The sequence below is a fragment of the Myodes glareolus genome, chromosome 13 (genome assembly GCF_982192425.1).
Source record: "Myodes glareolus chromosome 13, mMyoGla1.1, whole genome shotgun sequence".
NCBI classification, from domain to species: domain Eukaryota; kingdom Metazoa; phylum Chordata; class Mammalia; order Rodentia; family Cricetidae; genus Myodes; species Myodes glareolus.
The window spans coordinates 51,507,055-51,517,139 of record NC_142038.1 but is presented as its reverse complement, the minus strand read 5'-3'; the positions used below and the strand labels follow the sequence as shown (position 1 = coordinate 51,517,139).

Here is a 10,085-nt window from a genome sequence, read left to right as displayed (position 1 = left end):
AGTGAGCCACCAAACAAATTTTACAGGAGTAAGCCTGGACCATGTTTGATGTTTCCCTTTGGTTTTACAGCTTTCTTATTCTGTCAGCTGTCATGAGGTAGAAGTGAAGGAGCTGACACAGACCTAAGGTCCAGTGGTCAAATTGATGGTTTGAGTCCACACTGAGTTTTTAGACTTCTTCTGCCCATGTTGGGCTTTTGGCTGCAATCATAATCCAGAGTGCCCTCCATTAAAGTCTGTCCTGTATTCTATCCCAGTAGGCAAGCTTGCAAACACTCCTGCTCTCTCCCTTCCATCTTTGGTGATACTGGTGAGGGAATTCTGTCCTAGAGGAGAAAGGAGGTGACATTAGGCAAGGTTCTGAATGGGACATTTTTATTTCCCTGACAGGGTTTCTCTGTTTAGCCCTGGTTGTCCTGGAACTCTCTTTGTAGACTAAGCTGGCCTCAAACTCACAGAGATCCGCCTGCCTCTGCCTCTCAAGTGCTGGGGTTAAAGGCGTGTACTGCCAAACTGGGCTCTGAATGGGCCATCTTTATTGGAGGCTCACTCCTCCATCCGGCATTTCCATCTCCCAGCTGTGTAGTTAATGGTGGGCATTAGCTGAGACACTGCAGTTGCGGGGAAGGCCTCAGATAGGGTTGTAAACTTGGCACCAAGCTGACTGCTTCCTGTGCATATTTAACCTGTAGATTTTGAAAGCAGTCAGCTTGGTGCCTAATTCATATAAGCGCTCACTCAGAAAGACTTCAGGAGTAGGGATGGTGGGAGACACTCCTTACCTTCAAAGGATTTTCATGGCTGGTGGGAGTGGATGACTAAATGCAGCCACATGAACAAATAAACCCATTTCTGGGGCTGGGGATACAACTCCATGGTTGAATACCTGCCTTATTTGAGCAAATCTTATCCCTGGCCCAGCCGAAAAAGAAAAAACCAAACTATTTCTATGTGATGTGATCACAGTGGCCTATGAGCAATGATGGCACAAAGCCAGGCCATAGTATAGGTGTAAAACATATACACTTCAAAAAACAGTACCTAAGCCAGGCGGTGGTGGTGCATGCCTTTAATTCCAGCACTCGGGAGGCAGAGGCAGGCGGATCTCTGTGAGTTCGAGGCCAGCCTGGTCTACAAGAGCTAGTTCCAGGACAGGCACCAAAACTACAGAAAAACCTTGTCTCGAAAAACCAAACCAAACCAAACCAAAACAATAGTAACAACAAAAAAATGGTACCTAGTGGGGCTGGAGAAATGACAGATAAGGGCACTGACTGCTCTTCCAGTGGACTTGGCAGCTGACAACCACCTACAGCTCCAGTCCCAGGGATCTGACGCCCTCTTCTGGCCTTCACAAGCACTGTATGCACATGGTGCACAGATATACATGCTGGCAAAGGCCCATATACATAAAATTAAAATAAATGTTAGGGGCTGGAGAGATGGTCCAAATGCTAAAAGCACTGACTGCTCTGCCAGACGACCTGAATTCAATTCCCAGCACTCTAATGGCGGCTCACAGCCATCTGTAACTCCAGTTCCACAGGATCTGACACCCTCTTCTGGCCTCTCACACACGTGGTACATAACTATACATGCAGGAAAACATCCATACATATAATTTTTTTTAAAATTACCTATCATGGACTGAAAAGACTGTGTATTGGTCCAAAGAGACACCATTCCCAAGTATCAGAAACACTACTGCTGGTCTTTTAGAGATGACCCAAACTCAGGCTGGGAGTGACAGCTGGAGAGGACCTTCTGTGACAAGCTTGGATCAGCCCCTCTACACAGAAGAAAAGTCTATGTAAAGTTCGGGAAATTATAGCAGATCCTATGGAGTGCAGGGAGCCCCACAGAGCACCTGTATGGAAGAAGCCTCACAGGGACAGCAAATCACAGCGTTAGAGAACAAATTCAGCATCAACTATTTAATTTCTTCATCTGAGAAATGGAGAAGATAGAAAGAAAAAGAATGAGACGGACAAGAGCTTAGTTCATGCCAATGATAAATATTATCAGTGGTATTCAAGAGGGCATGATCAGGCTGGGATAGCTGGGAGGGCTGAGAGGAGGGGAAAGAGGGAGAGAAAGACATACCTAGATGGGATGGGGTGGGGATGGCAGGAACACAATAATCTAGGGTCCTCTGGAGGGCAGGGCAGGTGGTATGGGGGCCCTGCCCTCCACACAGGTCCTGGAGACTTGCAGGATGGTTGTTTGAAAAGCTCAGTAGAGGGAGCTGGAGAGATGGCTCAGCAGTTAAAAGCATTGCCTGCTCTTCCAAAGGTCCTGAGTTCAATTGTAGCAACCACATGGTGGCTCACGACCATCTGTAATGAGGTCTGGTGCCCTCTTCTGGCCTGCAGGCAGGCACACACACAGAATATTGTATACATAATAAATAAATAGAATATTTTAAAAGAAAAAGAAAAACTCAGTAGAAATCTTAGTAACAACGTAAACCAAAATATTACTTTTTGAGGGACAGACCCAAGGTGGCTTCCCTCCATCTTGAGAAATGGTGTCTTTCCTGCCTCCCTCTGCCTAGATGTCTTCCCCTTGTGCTCACACTCCTGACAGAGTTATAGGTAGATGGCATCCATGTGACATTTCCTGTTCATATTGTGTTTTCCATGGGAACAGTACTCTCTCTGGTTCCCAAGTAGCTTGGACAGGTGAGGACCTGGGCCCCTCCCAGTTTCTGAGGTGGGAAGACTCTGAGAACCGGCGGTGGTTCTCATTTCCCTGAGGAAGTCAAGCCCGCTGGGACACCTGGCTTTCTCCGCTGCAGACCCTGAGCCTCTGGCTTCTTGAGTTTGCTGGGGGTTAGGGAGTCTCAAAAAGTGCAAATTCCTAAGATGAAGTTCCTCCCAAACCCCATAGATCTTGGTTTAAAAACTTCCTCTTTCAAAGTGTATGGGTGCATATGTGGAGGGAGACTGAGGCACACAGGTATGTGTGAACTGAAAGCCTCAGGGAATGCTGTCCACCTCCTCTGAGTTAGGGCTTCTCAGTGGCATGGAGCTCCCAGTTAGTCTAGGATAGCTGGCCAGTAAACCCCAGGAATCCTTGTGTCTTGGCCTCTTCAACATTAGGTTTACAAGCCCAGATTCTGAGTATCAAACTCAGGTCTTCCTACTGGCTTTGTAAAGCATTTTTATTTGCTGAGTGAGCCAGACTTCCAGCACAGAGCCATTTCCCAGTGTGCAGGGCCTGACTCTGTCCTGGCTCTACGCTTCAAGCACCTACCTGAGGGTCCTTTTTCTTCTTGGGTCAGGATCTTCTAGCTCCTGTTGTGGAGTTCCAGCGAGCAGGTGCTGCATTTGCTAGTCTTCCAGAGGTCCTGAGTTCAATTCCAAGCAACCACATTTGTAATGGGATCTGATGCCCTCTTCTGGTATGCCTGAAGACAGATAACTCATATACATAAAATAAATAAATATTAAAAAAATAAAGGTTGTTTCTATAGCAAACACCTTCTTACTTAGCCAACAAGCTTGTTTGGGTTGACTATGAAGAAACCAGCTAAAGGATCCATTATTTGACACTAAGTAGGAAACAATTGGTGAGGAGGTGTCCCAGTGCCTGGGGAGTCACTCCTTTGGCCTGGGATGTCAAGAGTGGGGGGCAGGTAACACATTCCAGATGAGCTCTGCCCTTTGACATTCCACCCCGACCCCAACTGGGTTAAAGCCCTAAGTCCATACACAGATGGCTTGGAGGGTGGGTATTAGTCCCAGCTCTAGGGAGACCCACAACCAGAGAGAGGAAGCAGCTGTGGAAGGTGATTTCGCTTCTCCCATAGAGGCCAGGGCCTGTGGCTTGAGGCACCCTGGTGGTTGCAGTTAACTCCCTGTTATCTGGACCCCACTTGATATCAGACTGTAATACTTAGCACCAAGCTGACGCCCCCCCCCCACCTCATCGTTCCTTCGTGGGTCTAGGGGCAGTGTTTTCTCTGTGGTCTGACTGAATCCCTGAAGACTGCATAACTATCACTCCGGGATGATAGGAGTCCAGGGCTCATTCTATAGTTCTCTGAGAAGACATCAACTATAGGATTAGCCCAAGCTGGGCAGATTCACGAGGGGTCATTGTCAAAGGGCAGAGGCACAGATGGAATCGGTGCAGAGACATGGGGGCTCAAATCAGCTGTTCTCACAAGGTACCTCTTACACAGGGCTGAGATTTAACTCTCTTAGCTGCTCATCTGACTGTTGCTTTAAGTACTATTTCAGATTCTCAGTTCACAGGCCACGGCTCTAGGGCACCAGTGTAGATGCTTTAGCCCCAGAACTCTAGCTGGGCAGGAGCCGGTCTCCTAAAAAAAAAAAAAAAAAAAAAAAAAAAAAGCCAAACGTCCTTTCTCTGATCAGTTTCTTTATCTGTAAAATGGGAACAGGACTCTTGCTCCTTTCTTCCGGTGGAATTAGTATCTACTGAATGCAGGAAAAGTGGTTTGGGGAAGGGTGCGGTCTTTGAACTGAGAGTCGGTGGACCGACGAGCACCTGAGCTGGAGGGTGGGCAGCCAAACCCTCCCTCTCAATTCCTGTAGCTTGCTGCCCCATAGAAGAGCTGAACAAGAGACTGAAGGTCGGCGGATTTTCCCCAGAAGGTGCGTCTCCATGTCCAGGCATCTCTTACAAAGGGGGTGGGGGAATATTTATTTTATTTATTTGTAAAGTTGCACGGAAAAAAGGTGAAACAGGGCGCGCGGGGGAGCTGAGCCTGGGCGGACCTCGCCAGGACGCTGGAATCGAGAGGCGCAGGGGCTGCGGCTCCAGCTTCACAGCCTGCGGCGTCCAAGTGGCCAAAGCTGCTCTGGGAGGGAGGCCGCGGGAGGAGGGAGGGAATCCGAGGTGGAGGGGGGGTGTGAGGGAGCCGCTAGTCCGGTCCGGGTTTTGCCGGCAGCCCCCGGGCAGCGTTCGGAGCTTCTGCCCGGGCGGGCGCGCGGCGCGGCGGCAGAGGCGGCGGAGCCTGAGCTGGGATGTAGAGGCGGCGGCGAGAGCAGGCGTCCGAGCAGAGCCAGAAGAGGAGAGCCTCGCCCCCGACAGCCCGGCCCCACGTCCCAGCCTGTGCCTAGCCATGCGCGTCGCCTGCTGAGTCCGGGCGCCGCACGCCGAGTCCTCCGCCCGCCGCGCCGCGAGGCGCAGCGCTCCGGGGTGATTAGTTGCTTTTTGTTGTTTTTTAATTTGGGCCGCGGGGAGGGGGAGGAGGGGCAGGTGCTGCAGGCTCCCCCCCCTCCCCGCCTCGGGCTAGCCGCGGCGGCGCGACTCCGGCTCTGGCCCCGGGCGCGGCGGGCGACTGGAGCGGAGCGCACCGCGGCGGTGCCCAGAGCGGAGCGCCGCTCCCCGCCCCGCCCCTCCCCCTCGGCCTCGCGGCGACCGTGGCGGCTCGGACGACTCGCAGAGCCGGTAGGTGTCGGGCCACGGCCCTCCCTCGGCCCCCCCGGGAGGCCAGCCCCCTCCCCTTCCCCGCCTCCTTCCCTCTCCTCCCCCGGGGCTCCGTGCGCGGCCGGGGCCGGAGTTCGCTCCAAGTCCGCGGAAAGTTTGGTGGCGCGGGTTCCCCCGAAGTTCAGGTGCGGAGAGCCAGGGATGGGGAAGGAGGGGTCGGTGTTTGGGAGGGGCGGGGGACGCCCGCAGCCTGAGCCGCGGGGCCTGGGAGACCTAGCTCCGGTGATCGCTCGGTGGCCGCTGCTATATCCAAGCCTTCCCAAGCCGCAGTATGCTCGGTCGCAGATCACTGAGTTCAGACAAAAAGAGGGGTTTTAGGGTCGAGGACGGCGGGCTGGGAGCGGAGGAGCGGGGCTGGAGTTCTCTCTGCGGGGGACGCTTCCTTCCCGATCACTGGTGCTCGCGGGCGCCTGGGGGTCCTCACCTCGCAGTGCAGGGCGGGTGCTGCGCCTGCGGGGGCGGTTGCTTGCAGATCTGCGGCGCGCACTCCCCGCATCAGACCCCACTCGCTACCCTGTGTTTGTGGGAGACCGTAACTGCCCCGAGCGCCACGGACCACGCGTGGCCGTGCCTTTGACTTGGAAGAGGCTGCGGCCACTTCTGTGTGTTTCTCTTCGGCTCCTCGCCCCCGCTGCCTGCAGGGTGCCTGGCGGGCTGATCAAGTTTGACCTTTTTTCCGTCAAAGTATATTACCCCCACCTCCGCTGGCCAGGCGGCCTCTCTTCTGTCCTCTACGGCCTTGGGGAGTCTCGGACTGCCTCTCCGCGTGTGCCCAGCTGCGTGCAAAGCCGGGGACGCAGAATTGGGGGGGGGGTGTTGTTCCTCAGCTGCAAGGCTGCAGGGGGCGGGCATCCCAGGCTCCTGCCACGCTGCTTTGGCCCCGAATTTACCCCCGAAGTCCCGCCCGAGCCCCCTCCCTTTCGCATCCCTGGAGCCGGGGGCTGAGCCGCCGCGAGAGGAATGTGTTAATTTTCTGACTGGGGGGAAGTTGTCCTCGCCCGGAATGGGCTGTTTTCCGGCGGGGAGCGCGGGGTGCGCCTGGCTTTGTTTATATATAGGTCCGATCAAAAGTGAGGGACCCCGATTTTTAAGTAGGGGACCTGTCACAAGAGCTAGTGTGCAACGGAAGGAAGCAAGAAAATTTTCCTTTTTTTTTTTTCCTCCTGAGGGAATCGTAAGGGGTGCTCAGAGTTAGGTTGGTGCCGCAGGTTACAAGGAGGTACCATTAGATTTGGGGGGTTCTGTAATGACTCATCTTGAAAGACTTGATCCCCCTAGTCTCCTGAGAAAGGGGGAAAATGAAGCTTTGGCAGCCGCACCCTACTTTGCTCCCCGGGACCCTGGGTGGTCTGAGAGTTGGGTCCTTCAGTTGGGGGTGCCCAAAACGAGATGCGGATTAGGCCCTTGATTCCCCACCTTTTCCTGTGCCCCCGCGCAGTTTGCAGCCCTTGGTTTTGTAGTGTGTGGAGCCCTCCCTTGCCCGGCGGGTTTGCCCAGGAAGCGCTGGGGAAGGGGGCGTGTGATCGCTGGCCCTCGCCCCCGCCCCCGCCGGAGCCGCCCCAGGGCCGCCGGCAAACAGAGTCTCTTTCAAGTTTTCCGCTGGGGCCGCCTGGCGGGGGCTGCGAGATCGGTCGCTGCGGACTTGTTTGGAGCGCGGTTTGAACGCCCCGGCGCCACCTCAGCTGCCCCCGCCCTCGGGCTTCGGGGTGTACGGTCCTAGCGGTGGGAAGCATTTAAATGAGATGGTTAGGGGTCTCTTGGGGCCTACGCTTGACCTGACCCTGCACCTAAAGACTCCTGTGTCCTGGCTTTAGCTGGAAAGCCTTCCCATCCCCTTTTTGAGAGCAGTGCGAGGAGGCTGTCCGCGGCTACTTTGCCTGTAACTGCATGGTGTTGATTTAGCAGTTCCTTAGATGAGAGTCAAGCTGGAGCTTGTTGGGGGGGGGGGGTAGTGGCTCGCTTTGCAGCTGTCACCTCCCCACTCAGAACGGAAATTGTCCTTCTCCTCAGGGAGGAGGGAGGGGGTGACAGTTTGATTTTTGCCCCGGAGAGGGGTGGGAACAGCTGAGGGAGGTTGGCCTCTGGATTCCCAGTCAGCCCGGATGGCTCTGTAGCAGCCCCCCCTCCTCGTCCCGTCCCCCCCCCCCGCCATCCTGGCAGGAGCTGGGCTCTCTAGAGGAAGCCCCTAGCCAAGCTTGAGTCCCCCCCTTTTCCAAGGTGGTACAGAGGGCCCTCTGCGGCTAGGCCCTTGGCTGGCTGGCTTGTTAGTGCCTTATTTATGTGTGTTTGGGCCCCCGTTTTCCCAGCTCAGCAGGTGACCCTGGCCTGGGCCTCCTATCTCCCCTGTTGACTTACCGGAGGGCCAATGGCCTCCCCTTTATCACGTGAGGCCTGGAATGTCCACCCGGCTGGGCTGAGCTGGGCTGCATGGGGGAAGGGAAGGGGAGGGTTCTGAATCCAGGGCTCAAACCCCTCGCAGGATATGTGCCCAGGGCTCCCATGGTGACCCATCAGTTTTGCTGTTTCTTTTCTGATACCCGTTTGGCAAGTACGAAATTGGGGCCCATAGGAATGTGGGGCATGATTGTTTCTGTTAGATGAAGTGCCCCATCTTTTTAAGGTCCCCACCTAGTTACTCATGAGAGCATGCGATGAGATGGAAGACACCCCCAGGAGGAGTGAGAGAGCTTTAGACTGAGCTAAAGCCAATTGATTTCCAAGGGTGTATGGTGAAGTAGAGAACCGGAGGGATACAGGTGGGACAGACCTGGTCCTGCTCTTAGAATTCTGGGATGTGATCCTTCAGTCACAGCTAACTCTGCTGCGTTTGCTTTCACTGGTCCTGGATGGGGCTGATTGACCTGCTATCATTACATGTGATTCATTTATTCATTCTCTGACGGGGAATATAAGTTGCTGGTCACTTTGCCATTCTGGGGGTACATACTCTGCCCCTGGTCTAGAGGTGCAGCTGGTGGCTCTACCTTCCCGCTACCCTCTTACCCATGCTGCTTGATCTCATCCTGGAGCTGTGTGTGTGTGTGTACGAAGTGTCCTTGCCGCTTAAGTATATTAATAGTTAAACTCTCACTCATAGCTGGAACTCACCAGACCACAAAAAGCCTCCCCCGTTACTCACGCACTGCTGCCCAACAAGAATATCCCACTAAAGTTTTTTTTCTGCATTCTCGAACTTCCCCCTTACTCTGTCGGCCTCCTCGGTGCTGAGCCCACCTTCCCAGGCTGCTGGCAGTGAGAAAGGACTGCCCCTTTAGAGACCCGGAGATCGTGTCAGCTGACAAAGATGGGTTTGTGCGGCACGGTGTTGATCTCCTGTGTGAGAATCTGGATGGTGTGTCTATATCTGTATCTGTCTGAGAATGTGGAAGTCTAAGATGGGTTATTTTGTGAATGGTTATGTGCATCTGCATTGTACGTGTGCATATACCTCATGCGCGTAAGTCTGAAATGGCATGTCTGAACGTCAGCCATATCCCCTGCATACTATGTGTGTGTGTGTGTGTGCTTGTGTGTGCATGTGTATATTCTTTATGTTTCAAGTACTTGGGATTTTGTAGGGTTTTGTGTTTGTATGTGTTTGTTTTGAGATAGGGTCTTACTGTGTAGCCCTGGCTGTCCTGGAACTTACTATGTAAACCAGGTTAGCCTTGAACTCAGATCTGTCTGCCTCTGCTTCTAGCCTCCCTAGTTCTAGGATTAAGGGTATGCCCTACCACTCCTGGCTTCTGGCATGTATCTGTTGTATCTGTTTTATACGGGTTTATAAATCCAGACGTATTCACTCCTTTAGTGGTGTGACTATTGAAGCGGTGGGCATATTTGAGTTGGGGAGGGGCAGTAGTTAGTGGCCGGTGTCTGTGTCTTCTTTTCTCTTTCTATATCTCTGTCTGCCATTCTGACTTTCTGAGTCCCTCCCTCCCTGCTTGTGAAGCGGAGAGACTTAAAACCTTTTCTGCTCAGTTGTGCCCCTCCCCCTCCCCAGCAGTAACTGGGCAGCCTCCCGGTCTGCCTGCCTGCTGGGAGTTTTGGAAGCCGTGGAGGGAGACAGGCTGGGGCCGGGGTGACAGCGCATATCCACGGCGATGGCAGCCTGTGATTATAAGAATAAAAGGATTTTAAGGTCATGGGTGTTTTTATGCTTCTCCCCTTTGCTGGAGCCGGTGGCAGCAGAGGTCTTTGGCTGTGTGTCTGCAGGTTAGAGTGTGTCCCTATGCAGGTAAACAACAGTGTGTGTGACTTACCTGGGATCACAATCACGTGTGCGCACGCATGAGCAGAGCCTGTGAGAGTGCCTGCCTGTACGCCTTGACCTCTCATGAGAGATCGTGGGCTTGTCCTGGATTCTCCAGGGTGTGTGTGTGTGTGTGTGTGTGTGTGATAGAGAGAGAGAGAGAGAGAGAGAGAGAGAGAGAGAGAGAGAGTCCCTGTTAGACTTCCTGCATCCCTCAGAGCTGGAAGGAACTCGGACAGTCTTCTAAGGAAGAGTGGGCTAGCCTCAAGCCTTGCTCACCTGTTTTCCCCTCGCCTAGTTGAATATTTCTTGCTTAGAGAGTAGCTGGACCCAGTTACCTGGACAAGGCTACATCTTGGGGTGTCAGTGCCCC

General features: G+C 53.7%; 1 protein-coding gene across 5 annotated transcripts in view; it reads left to right on the top strand.

Annotated features, from left to right (window-relative positions):
• Positions 1–4,597: 4,597 nt before the first annotated feature.
• Cxxc5 (CXXC finger protein 5) overlaps positions 4,598–10,085 on the top strand; it is a 32,019-nt gene continuing 26,531 nt past the window's right edge. Inside the window, exon 1 of one of the 5 annotated variants that reach the window (XM_085699741.2) lies at positions 4,598–4,622. The gene's annotated coding sequence lies outside the window, so the exon portion shown is untranslated. Of the gene's footprint in view, positions 4,623–4,955; positions 5,170–5,196; positions 5,422–5,453; positions 5,586–8,653; positions 8,813–10,085 lie in introns of those variants that run through there. The other 4 variants (XM_085699740.2, XM_048442421.3, XM_048442418.3 and 1 more) reach the window with 4 other exon arrangements.